Source organism: Caretta caretta, chromosome 1 (genome assembly GCF_965140235.1).
Source record: "Caretta caretta isolate rCarCar2 chromosome 1, rCarCar1.hap1, whole genome shotgun sequence".
NCBI classification, from domain to species: Eukaryota; Metazoa; Chordata; order Testudines; family Cheloniidae; genus Caretta; species Caretta caretta.
The window spans coordinates 98,999,467-99,013,109 of NC_134206.1; positions in this window are offsets into that span (position 1 = coordinate 98,999,467).

Sequence of the window (13,643 nt, forward strand, 5' to 3'; positions counted from 1 at the left end):
ATCTGAACCCAAGAATCCTGAGTAAATGTATTCCTTTGCTGTCTAGGAAATAGTGAAACCCACTGAGAGTGTCTCTCCATACACCTTTTGTGGCAGGTCCATGTAGAAGATCGCCTTCTACAACTTCCAGTTCATTCTTTAGCTCAAATGAGAGAAGCCTACACTATGGATCTAAAGATCCCATCTGTGCTGATGACCCACTTGGGGGTGAATGGTTCCACAGGATGTAATGTGTTTTTTGAATTTTAAAGTTTTAAAAAAACTTAAGAAATTAAAGTTGCCTGTGCAACCTTAATTCAGCCCCCTTGTGCTGATGGATTATGATAGTCTCTAATCACATACTGTTCTTGGAGTGCTTGCTCGTGTCCATTCCATGCTACGTGTTTGCGTGCTGTGTGCACAGTTGCCAGAGATTTTTCCTTCAGTGTTATTTGTAGGACCAATTCTAGCACCCCCTGGAGCCACGTGCATATGCGCCTGGAAAAGGGGTGCCGCTGCACCCTCTCTGTTCCTTCATGCCACCCGTGACTTGCTTGGAACGATCCTTCTTGCTCTTGAAAGGCTTCTTTCCCAGTGGTTTGGACTTTTGTAGTATATTGTATAGTTATTTTAGTTAGTGTCTCTTGTTCTTAGTGTTAGTGTATAGAGTAGTGTGAATAGTTGTCCATGTCATTGGGGGACTTTTGCTCCAGAGATGGCATGCCCCAGTCATGAAAGTTGGGCAGTCAAGCGCTATCCCTGGAAAATAAAGCGGCTAAGAGACTGGACATGTTTGGATGCAAGGTTTATTTGACGAGTAGCCTCCAGTTACATATCTCTAACCACCTGGCTCGTCTGGGGAAGTATGATTTTTAAGATGTGGGACTTGATGGCTAAATTTAAGGACTCCCTGCCACAGGAGACAAGGCGGGAGTTCACAGCAATTCTAGAGGAAAGCAAGACAGTGGCTAGGACCTTCCTCCAGGCAGCTCTGGATGCGGCAAAATCAGCAGCCAGGGCTATGGCATCAGCAGTCTCATCAGCAATGTATGGAGTCGACTTAATCCCTCAAAATAGAGTTTAAATGGTTCACAGTGCAGATCCTTTGCATAGGGATGATTTTCTCTATTAATGACAAACTTTACTATCAAATAAGCTGCTTATACAACCCCCTCTGACTGAAATTTTCCTTTCTTTCAAAAAATTAGGGGTACCAGTCTGAGATCCAAGAATTCCTGGTTCAGACTCCACCTTGAATGGATTCTGACAACTCCACAAAATAATGAAACATTAATTTCACTTATGTTTCCTGTAAACGTCTGTAAATGTGTGTAAGTGAAACTTTGGAAAGCATAGATCCTGCAAAAAACAGATGGCTACGGCTCACTGTGCGTTTGAGCCAGCATCAGCTTTATATTCAGCCTTTCTTGGGTCTTGTCTACACAGTGCCACATCTGGACTTTCAGAGTGTGAATTGTAGAGGCCTTTAAAGTGTTGTGCTCTAACTGCCCATGTAGACCCTGCTGGAGCTAATTAAAAGGTACCTAGTTCATGTTAACATAGCCCTGTTTAAAAGGGGAGTGCATATATCTGTTTCTTCTTCTCTGCTCCCCACATTCAAATCTCGTTACCTTTATGTATTCTCTCTACCTTCTCCTTCTGGTCAGGAGTAAGGAGAAGGCTGGGTAGCCAGCCTTCTTCCTAAAATGGGTCAGTAAATGGAGAATATTGATCCCAAGCTCCATATTAAATATGTTTATTAAAAAAAGCTAACCTGAAATAAACCATTGTTAAACTGAATTTAGTGTGTCTACACACAAACTTGCACCAATTTAACTAAGCCAGTTTAAAAAACACACCTTTTAGTTAAACTGGTGCAAGTCTCTGTGTGGACAAGATCTTAGGCCTCTATTTTGAAGTCTGTTCTGCACAGGCAGACCCCTATGCCTGTTGAAGTTTTGCTTTTTACAATAGTCTAGCATTAAAAAAGCATTGAAATCAGAGGGCTCTGCCTGGGGGCAGTGCCTGCCTGTACAAAACAAACTACAGGATTAGGTTCTTAATTTTAATCAGTTACACAAGCAAAATATAGTCCTTGAATAACTTAATTAGAACTTGATTTAGCTCCCAAAATACCTTATTTTGAGAACTCCCTACTTATACATTTAATATCAGAGGTGACATCCGTTAAAAGTCGCTATTAAGATCTGCAAATAGAAGTACACACACACATTAGCAACATTTCCCTTGAAAAGGGTTTCACTAGGGGAAGAAAGATCACATCTGTTACATTTTGCGGGTACTGAACCAATATGACAAGTGCCTTAAGTGGCCCTTGCTAAAACACAACACTCAAACAATTTGCCACTCACCAAGTTTGAATGTTCTCATTAAACCTTTTTTTGGTTTTTGGAAATACCATCTGACTGAGCTTTGGTTTTATAACTCTTGCTGTTACACTGAAACAATGTTTCATTTTTGAAGCCATGTGCACTTTTGCCTTGTCTACACTGGGGATTTGCCTTAATTACAGCCATCAATGGCCAGTCACTAGGATAGCTATTTGTATCAGGAAAGCTTACTCCTCTTTTAAATAGAAGTAATCTGCACCAGTGCAAATAGTGACCTTGCATGTCTGCACTGGGTGTTTTGAACCAGTAAAGCTACGTCTACTAGAGCTGCAACAGGAGCAAATCCCCAACATAAACATAAACAAGGCCTATGCAGATAAAGACAGAATACTAGTTAGAAAAAAAAAAAGTTCAGGCAAGGAAAACTCAAAGAACCAACATCAAAATTATGAGATCAGAGTTTAAAACAAAAAAAGCAAACCCAAGATATTAAACTCAATGAATAGTTTGAATTGACTTAAACAGGGCATAAAGGGTGATAGTAAAATGCAAAACTCTACTTTTTATTTGGAGAAGTGACACACAAAGGTGTATTTTTAACAGTAGGAGAGGAATTTGTCTGAAGAAATGATATATGTACCATACTGCAATGTATATTATATTAGCAAGATACTGTGTAAAGGGTTTACCATAAGTTAAAAGAATTATTTGATCATGTAATGGAAATTGCAGTGCAGGATCTTGTGAAAACAGGCCAGGTAAGGTTTATATAATAGACAGAAACGATATAAAATCTAGAACACTCACTGTGGGAGATTTTAGTGCATCTAATGCTGATTAAAGTAACTACTTCCTGTAATTTCAGAGTGTAGTGCCAGATGTTTTTTCTGTAGTTAACTGAGTAACTAATACGACTGGAGAGTTTTATGGAACGCTTACAAAATGAAACCAATCAGAATCCTAGGGGAACAAACACTGGGAGACTTCTTTGATCTAGTGATTGCCGTGTGATTGTTCCAGTGCTCTGCTGGGGGACTGTGTGACACATGGCAAACAAAGGCTTTTGAAGGCATGTATAAAAGTCAGTAGGAATAAAATACCTTGGAAACGTCTACTGGATATTATTGAAAGTTAGTAGCAGATCCATAATTAAGGTTGAAGGTTCATGTTAAAAGCCTGATTTTTTCCAAACCTCTCCCCTCCCACAACACAAGTGGTCCAAAAAGAAGCCACTCTTCCCGGAAGTGCGAAGCACTCACCTTTTTGAAAATCCGGTGACAAATTCAGGACACCTGAATTGAGCACCTCAAATTGCTCGTCACTAGGGCTGTTGATTAATCGTAATTAACTCGTGCGATTAACTCAAAAAAATTAATTGTGATTAATCACCGTTTCTATCGCACTGTTAAGCAATAGAATACCAAGTGATATATTCAATATTTTTGGATGTTTTTTCTACATTTTCAAATGTATTGATTTCAATTACAACACGGAATACAAAGTGCTCACTTTATATTATTTTTTATTACGAATATTTGCACTCTAAAAATGGTAAACAAAAGTAGTATTTTTCAATTCACCTCACACAAGTACTGTAGTGCAATCTTTTTATTGTGAAAGTGCAATTTCTAAATGTAGATTTTTTTTACATAACTGCACTTTTGTTACATAATTGCGCTCGAAAGCAAAACAATGTAAAACTTTAGAGCCTACGAGTCCACTCAGTCCTACTTCTTGTTCAGCCAATCGTGAAGACAAACAAGTTTGTTTACATTTACATTTACGGGACATAATGCCGCCTGCTTCTTATTGACAGTGTCACCTGAAATTGAGAACAGGCGTTCACATGGCACTTTCGTAGCCGGCATTGCAAGGTATTTACATGCCAGATATGCTAAACATTCATATGCCCCTTTATGCTTCTGCCACCATTCCAGAGGACATGCTTCCATGCTGATGACGCTCATTAAAAAAATGATTGATTAAATTTGTGACTGAACTCCTTGGGGGAGAATTGTATGTCTCCTGCTCTGTGTTTTACCTGCATTCTGCCATATATTTCATGTTATAGCAGTCTCGGATGATGACCCTGCACATGTTGTTCAATTTAAGAACACTTTCAGTGCAGATTTGACCAAAAGCAATGAAGGTAACCATGTAAGATTTCTAAAGATGGTTACAGCACTCAACCCAAAGTCTAAGAATCTGAAGTGCCTTCCAAAATCTGAGCAGGATGAGGTGTCGAGCATGCTTTCAGAAGTCTTAAAAGCGCTACATTCCGGTGTGGAAACTACAGACCTGAACCACCAAAAAAAGAAAATCAACTTTCTGATGGTGGCATCTGACTCGGGTGATGTAAATGAACATGCGTTGGTCCGCACTGTTTTGGATCATTATCAAGCAGAAACCGTCATCCACATGGATGCATGTCCAATGGTGGTTGAAGCATAAAAGGACATATGAATCTTTACGTCATTTGGCACATTAATACCTTGTGACACTGGCTACAACAGTGCCATGCAAATGCCTGTTCTCACTTTCAGGAAGTAGGACTGAGTGGATTTGTAGAATCTAAAGTTTTACATTGTTTTGCTTTTGAGTGCAGGTTTTTTTACATAATTCTACATTTGTAAATTCAACTTTCATGATAGAGATTGCACTACAGTACTTGCATTGGGGGAATTGAAGAATAATATTTCTTTTGTTTTTTACAGTGCAAATATTTGTAATAAAAATAATATAAAGTGAGCACTGTACATTTTGTGTTCTGTGTTGTAATTGAAATCAATATATTTGAAAATGTAGAAAACATCCAAAAAAGTAAATAAATGGTATTTTATTATTTTAACAGCACGATTAATCACAATTATTTTTTTTAATTGCTTGACAGCCCTCCAAGTCATGTATAGCCTTTTCTGCTAAGAGCAGAGTGGGGTGAAGTGAATGATTGGAGTTAGGCGGGAGGGAGTTTGGCAGCCAAACCAAAAGATCTGAAAATTTCATTTCAGGTTGACAAGCTTTTGGTATTTCTCACTGAAACAAAAAACTGAAAAAATTCATTTTTGGGTGGAACAAAATGTTTTGTTCCACTCAAAATGAAATATTTCATTTCATTTTCAAGTGGGTTTTTTAACCTTTTTTGACTTTTAGTTAAATCCAGCTACATTTTTAAATGAAAAGTTGACATCTTTTTTCTTGAAAATGTCCAAAGCCACACTTCAAATCTTTTGGAGTTTCTTTTCCCATTTTTTTTTTTAAAGGCAAAACTATTTGTCTGCAAATTTGGCTATGTTGGTTGACCCAAAACTGCATTTTTTGTTTTTTATTTGGTGAATAAACTATTCACTGAAAATTTTTTATCCGGTTCTAGTTAGGAGGACTCTGGGGCATCTTTCTAATCCTCTTATGCTCAAACACCCTTTAAGGGAATGCCTTCTCCCAAGACACTCAATAGAATTGGTCACGGACCTTTGTAAGCAGACTATGTCATAACAGCCCATGGATAACAAGGCGTTGAAGGAAAGTAAACTGGAAAAAAATACTTTAAAGCCTACTGTTGCTACTACACTGCATTAATATAATGCTTTGAGGCAAAAATCTCCAAACACTTGATAAAAGTGGGTAAATATTGTTTTCCCCCTTTTACAGATGTGGAAACTGAGTCACAGAAAGGTGGTTATTTCCCCAAAGTTGTATACAAACTTAGTAGCAAAATGGAGAACCAAATCTAGGTCTCCTGACTCCTATCACTCTCCTCTAACCACCAGACTGCTATCGCCCTATTTCAATAACAAAAAATGAGGAAAGCTTTCCTTAAATCTTAGAAACCAAAGAAATGTGAAAAACCAATGTCCTGTCCAGTGGTTCTAAAATCAATTAACATGTGGGAAAAATAAGCGCCAATGAAGACGATAAGAAAGAATGTTATAAACCACTTTTGTACTTGTTTGTTATAATGACTTGTGGCCTAAACTATTTTTTCTTGTTTACAAATTTTTATGAACTAAAAAGTAACTTTCATAAATCTTGTACTTAAAAACAAAGGGTCTAGAGCAGCACAGAAATTCTACGCCAATTAATTTGTTGTTCTTTGTGGAGAAAGATGCAGAAAGTATTTTAAATGGCCAAATGGGGAATCTCTGGGAAAGTTTGAGTAGAGCCAGCTACTATGGTTCCAGGAAAACGAGAAGGTCAGGCTTAATAAATTTGCAAGAATTATTCAAGAAAAGTGCTATTGTGAGAGGCAAAGGGAATGCTGTGGAAATAATCCACGTGTTAAATGGTACTCTTCTCGCAATGGTAATGAATCAAGTAACAATGCTGCTTGTGGGAGAAGGCCCTGATTTTTTTTTTCTGGTTGGTAAACTATGAAGTAGAGAAGCAAGCAGGGAACGAGGTTCTCTTTTTCTGTATATTCATTTTACCATTTTTGGATTTATGAGATCTGAACAGTGAAAGGGTGATGGGGTGGGGAGGGGGAATTCAAAAATGAGCCATCGCTTTCTGACTGCAACAGTTGAGGTTATAAACACATAGGGAAGGTATCCAGCCTGACAAGTATAGTGAACAAATGGAAAGAGAACCAACTAGGCTCTTTACAGATTTTTGTCCACAGGGGCACATCCTCTTCAGGCCATTAAAAAGTTACACTATAAGTACAAGGCACTCTGAGCTCAACAGTACGGAGAATACCATGAATGCTGTAGGGCTGAGAGCTATAAATTAATGTAAAATCTAGAAGAAACTTGCAGGAGAGACAGGTCTGTAATTACTTTATTGATAGAGAAATTTCGATGGAAGGCTTACAGCATAGACCAGCCAGTTTGTGAGCTTGCCCTGCAGAAACACCACCACCACCACCAAAAAAAACAATCAAACAAAAATACAACCCCCAAACCACACACTGAAGATAAAAAGTGAGGAAATAATCTAAATCCTGATTCACACTATCCAAATTGCCTGATTCTTGAGAGTTTTCAAGCTTTATTGATGTGCATGGATAGGTAAGTGCTGCTTACAGTTGCTCAAAATTGTTTTCAAAAAGCGTTTCTGTGCTGAGGCCAGCTGATACTTGCTAGTGAAATCATCTTAATTGAAATGGACCCAGTGTTCAAAATAATTTCAGGATTGGATGTCTTTGGTCAGGAGCTACAGGTTTAATTAGAAAGTCAGAGTTTCCAGTACTGCATTATTAAGGCTTTGCTCTCATCAGAACTTTCTGTGCAGGTTCTTGAAATGGCATACTTTTCTTAAGGTGGTTGTTCTCCATCCACTCTTTGAAGGAATCCATTTAATATAAATGAAGAAACAGCTGGCTGTGAAAAGAGAAATAATTTCAGAAAACTTCTCATGCTTTCAACACACAAAAAAAGTTGTGGGTCACATACAGGGCTTTGTCATGGATAAAGGGACATTTATATTTATTGCAACTTTCTCAAAAGGGCTCTCTTGGGACTTTCCAAAAGTTAAGATTAGCTTTGAGGAATCCTCAGCCAGAATAACTTCCTTCCAATAGTTTTGATCAGAGTTAGATTTTCCCACACTTTTGTGAACAGTTAAACTGGAAATGCTGGCCATGAAAATATATTTCTATTGCTTGGATAAATTGCATAAATTGCAATTCTACAACTTGTAGATGTTTATTTTAGTGTGAGTCTCACAAAAGGAGCAGAATTAATTGGTACTGGAGACTGACATCTGTTTAGCGATAGAATGGGCATAACAAAATAAAGCTCTGGTCGTGCAAGCTACCTTCCATTGTATGGCCTATTTGCTTCAATCTTAACTTGAAGGGACCAATTTCTCCCTCCTATGAATGAAAGAACAATGAGTCATGCTTCTGCAATCCTTGTCTCCTCTGCTGAAACTTAAAAGGGGAATTCAGCTTCCCACGCCAGCATGCACTTTGCTTGGTCATTTTGCATTGTACATACATGCATGTTGTATTTAAGGGAATCATCGCTCCTCAAATTATCAGTTTACTGTAACTGTTTGAATTAAAGGCTGTGTTTGGTAAGGATAATACTTGTGTTTTCACGTTGAGAGTGTTATCTGGTCAGTTTGCATCACATTTAAGTACATCTCTCTTTTTCATAGAATCATAGAAACGTAGGGCTGGAAGGAGCCTCAAAAGGTCAAGTTCAGCCCTCTGCACTGGGTAGGACCAAGTAAACCTAGACCACCCCTAGCAGCTGTTTGTCCAACCTGCTCTTAAAAACCTCCAATTACTAGGAATCCGCAACCTCTCTTGGAAGCCTATTCCAGAGCTTAACTACCCTTATAGTTAGCAAGGTTTTCCTAATAGCTAACCTAGATATCCCTTGCTGCAGATTAAGCCCATTACTTCTTGTTCTACCTTCAGTGGACATGGAGAACAATCGATCCCCATTGTCTTTATAACAAACCTTAACATTCTGCAAATATGTTATCAAGTTCCCCCCTCAGTTGTTTTTTCTGAAGACTAAATGTGCCCAGGTTTTTTTTTTTTAACCTTTCTTCATAGGTCAGGTTTTCTAAACCTTTTATCATTTTTGTGCTCTCCTCTGGACTCTCTCCAATGTATTTACGTCTTTCCTCAAATGTGGCACCCAAACTGTGGTGAGCAGAATGGGACAGTTATCTCCTGTGTCTTACATATGACGCTCCTGTTAATACAACTCAGCATGATGTTAGCCTTTTTTGTAATTACATCTTATTGTTGACTGGTATTCAGTTTGTGATTCACTATAACTCCCAAATCCTTTGAAGCAGTATTGCCACCTAACCAAGTTGTAGTTGTGCATTGAATATTTTCATTCCTAAGAGTAGTACTTTACATTTATTTTTATTGAATTTCATCTTGTTGAATTCAGACCAACTTTCCAATTCTGAAGGTCGTTTTGAATTCTAATCCTGTCCTCCAAAGTGCTTGTAACTCCTCCCAGCTTGGTGTCAGGTGCACATTTTATAATCATGCTCTCCACTCCATTTCCAAGTCATTTAATAAAAATATTGAACGATATCACACCCAAGACTGACCCCTGCAGGACCTCACTAGATATACCCCCCTGGTTTAACAGTAAACTACTCTGAGTACTGTCTTTCAACCAGTTGTGCACCCACCTTATACTAATTTCATCTAGATCACATTTCCCTAGTTTGTTTATGAGAATATCATGTGAGACTATCAAAAGCCTTACTAAAATCAAGATACATCACAACTGCTGTTTCTCTTCTATCCACTAGGCCAGTAACACTGTCAAAGAAGGAAATTAGGTTGGTTTGGCATTGTTTGTTTGTTTTTTGACAAATCCTTGCTGGCTATTCCTTATAATCCTATTATCCTCTAGGTGCTTACAAATTGATTCTTTAATAATTTGTTCTTGTATCTTTCCAGGCACTGAAATTAGGCTGACTGGTCTATAATTCCCCCTATCCTCTTTGTTTCCCTTTTTAAAGATAGGTACTATGTTTCACATCTCCAGTCCTCCTCCAAACCTCACCCATCCTTCATGATTTCTCAGATATTTAGTAATTGTTCCAAGATTGTTTCAGTTAGTTCTTTAAGAACCCTAGGATGAATTTCGTCAGGCCCTGCCTACTTGAATTTATCTAACTTGTCTAAATATTCTTTAACCTGTCATTTCCCTATTTTAGCTTGCATTCCTTTCACCTTGTTGTTAATATTAATTGTATTGACCATCTGGTCACTATCAGTCTTTCTTGTGAAGACTGAAGCAAAATAGGCATTAAAACCTCAGACAACTTGATATCATCAGTTATTAGCTTTCCTTCTCCACTACAGAAAGTGTAGACCTACACTTTCCTTCATCTTTCTCTTGCTCCTAGTGTATTCAAAGAACATTCCTATATTGCCTTTCATGTCCCTTGCGAGGTATAACTCATTTTGTGCCTTAGCCTTTCTGATTTTTTTGCTACATGCTTGTGCTATTCCTTTGTACTTGTCCTTTGCAATTCATTCATGTTTCCACTTTTTGTAGGATTCCTTTCTGATTTCTCAGGTCACTAAGGTCTCTGTCTTCCCTTTTAGTGAAGAGAGATCTTAACTATTTTTAGGTGAGAGATTATACATCATCGCCTCCTATAAAATGGGCAGAGCCAAGGCTTGCCAAGCAGAGCCCAGGTACTGGTGGACAGAAACTGGGAGCAGGCAGAAACTAGACTCTAGACATAAGTATCTGGCTATATGCTCAGCTGTGCTACAGTCAATAGAGAATTCCTGAAAATGGGTTCTTATATTGTCCACATCACCATAGCATCTGAGTACCTTCAAGTAGTGCATTGAGTGATCTAAGTAACATCTGTTACATGGAGTATGCTAAGGAGTCGTGAACACAATTGAGCAAACACATGTAAAATTACTACCACCTATTAATAGATAACTGTTGCGTTATTTGCCCAAGCTGTAGTTGTGGTCAACAACAGTAATATTCTGAAAGTGTGAATGAATGCAAGTACCCGAGATGCATGCCTTATTTTTCATACTACAGAAACCTGTTTGGTGAGAAATCTGATTCCTTCCAAAAAACCCTGGGGAATTGGACTAAATGATCTGTTATGACCTCTTTGTCTCCAACAATTCTATGACTTTGTCAGCACAACAACAAAAACCCACCAGGCAAAAAATCTAGTTAGCACTGTCAAATAACCATCTGAGACACACGGTAGGTGAGGTAATATCTTTTGTTGCAGCATCTTCTGTTGGTGCAAGAGAGAAGCTTTCTAGATCCTCAGAGCTCTTCTCTCTCATATCCTGAGGCCACCATGGATATAACAACACTGCAATCAATCAATCAAATGTCTGCAGCAGGCAAAAGATAATTCTGATTATCAACTAAAACAGGCAGGAGAGACGCTGAAAACAAAGTAGGAAAATGTTGATAAATTTTATTATAGCTAAAAGTTAACAATGGAGTGAGTAGTTATTCCGAACTGGGATCAGTGATTAGTATGCTCATTAATGATCTGAGAAGGGGAAAAACAACATGGTGACAAAACCTGCTGCTAACACTGTCTATTTTGTCAATACTGGGGAAGATTGTGAGTAGCAGGTACTTATAAAGGTTACTGCATGGTAAATTAATTATAATCACTTAGGGAAAGGTTCTATAATCACTATTAATTATAATCACTTAGGGAAAGGTATGTCTATACTACCCGTCGGCTTGGTCGATCCAGCGGGGGTCGATTTATCGCGTCTGGCGCTCTCCTGTCGACTCCTGTACTCCACCCCCACGAGAGGCGCAGGCAGAGTCGATGGGGGAGTGGCAGCAGTCGACTCACCGTAGTGAAGATACCACGGTGAGTAGGTCTAAGTACGTCAACTTCAGCTACGTTATTCGCGTAGCTGAAGTTGCGTAACTTAGATGGATTCAAGTGTGTAGACCAGGGCAAGGTGTCATTATGAAGGGACTAAGAAAGTGAACAGAGTTAGTGTGTAAGTAATAGTATGTAAAAGAGACAAAATATCAAGCTATTATATAAATTATTCGTCATTGTCTTGGGATTTACTGTTGTTATTCAACAGTTGTGTTGCCAATGGCTTGTGATGGGACACTAGATGAGGAGAGCTCTGAGTTACTAAAAAAAAAATTCTTTCCCATGTGTGTGCCTGGTGGGTCTTGCCCACATGCTCAGGATCTAACTGATCACCATATTAGGGGTCGGGATGGAATTTTTCCCCCAGGTCACATTGGCAGAGTCCCTGGGTTGGGAGTAGGGGATTGCCTGCCTCTGCAGCCTGGGGCACGGGTCACTTGCAGGTTTAAACTGGTGTAAATGGTGGAGTCTCTGTAAGCTGAAGTCTTTAAACCATGATTTGAGGCCTTCGGTAACTCAGCCAGAGGCTGGGATTCTATCACAGGAGTGGGTGGATGAGGTTCTGCAGCCTGCAATGTGCAGGAAGTCAGACTAGATGATTATGATGGTCCCTTCTGGCCTTAAACTTTGAATCTATGAGGTGGTTGTCATCAGAGGTAAAGTGATCCCGAGAAGCACCCACCGCAGCTCTGTATCCCCCATATCTGCTATCTTGTCTTATGTGAAGCCAGGCATAACGATTTGATACTCACAGGCTCAAATCAACACACTGCATCCTGCTGAGCAAGAACTTGGACCAGCCTGACTCCAGAGGAGACAGTATCTATATCCTGTCCTTTTACTGGGGCACCAGGGGTAATTGATTTGCCTAACAAACTGGGGTTTGTTGTGTAACTTAGATGTATTCCCCCCCCCCCCAGTGTAGACCAGGGCAAGGTGTCATTATGAAGGGACTAAGAAAGTGAACAGAGTTAATGTGTAAGTAATAGTATGTATAAGAGACAAAATATCAAGCTATTATATAAATTATTCCTCATTGCCTTGGGATTTACTGTTGTTATTCAACAGTTGTGTTGCCAATGACTTGTGATGGGACACTAGATCGATCCAGATCTCCTGCCTCCATTTCTGTTAATGGTTATGGGGTTTGTTTTATAGATTTTTGTGGCTCAGGGGGAGAAGTGGTTGCTGCCTCACTACCTTATTCATAGTGTTTTTAAGAACAGCACACCAACTAGTAATGTATTTAGTTTAAATTGTGGGTGGTTATACTGAGTGACATGCCCAGGGAGGAGGGCCATATTTCAGTTCTTGTGGGCCTTTAAATAGCTGGCTATCAAAGGGCCATACATGGGGATTTTGGACCCACTTGGTTAAAGGAGATGGTGGAGTTTCCTATCCCTCATTGTTTTCCAGCAGATCCCCAAGTATATATGTTGTGTAGGATTCTAACTTTCAGTGCATAGTTATGTGTGTATGTTAGCACAGAAACTCTATGTAAAATGTACTCAGGGATGTTCACCCTCCTCCCTTCTTATCCTTGCCTTATGGGAGAGGAGAAGTTTTGGGAATATTCATGTATTTTGCATTCAGTGTAAGGCAGAAGGAATGTTTGTTCAGGCTGCCCCTCTCTAACCTCCTGATATTTTTTCCCTGGCACTCTGACTCAGGAGCTCTGCTCTCTCACGCCTTTGTCTTTTCTTACAGCCCCCCTGTCCTCTTCCTCCGAACAATTTCTTAGTCACTTATCCTCTATCTTCTCTTCTCCCCCATCTCCAACTAAACTCCTTACAATTCCCCTGGATACCCTTCATCCTGAACTCACCCAACCCATCCTCCTTGTCTTGGCAGGCAGTGCATCATATGCACAGTGGGATGGGTCCCCCAGTGAGCACCTATGGCTAACCCGCTTACCTGTATTTCTTTGGAACAAAAAATGAATTGATAACCCTATAAAAAGGTGAAAAAAATCTCACTTAAAGTTGAAATTCATAT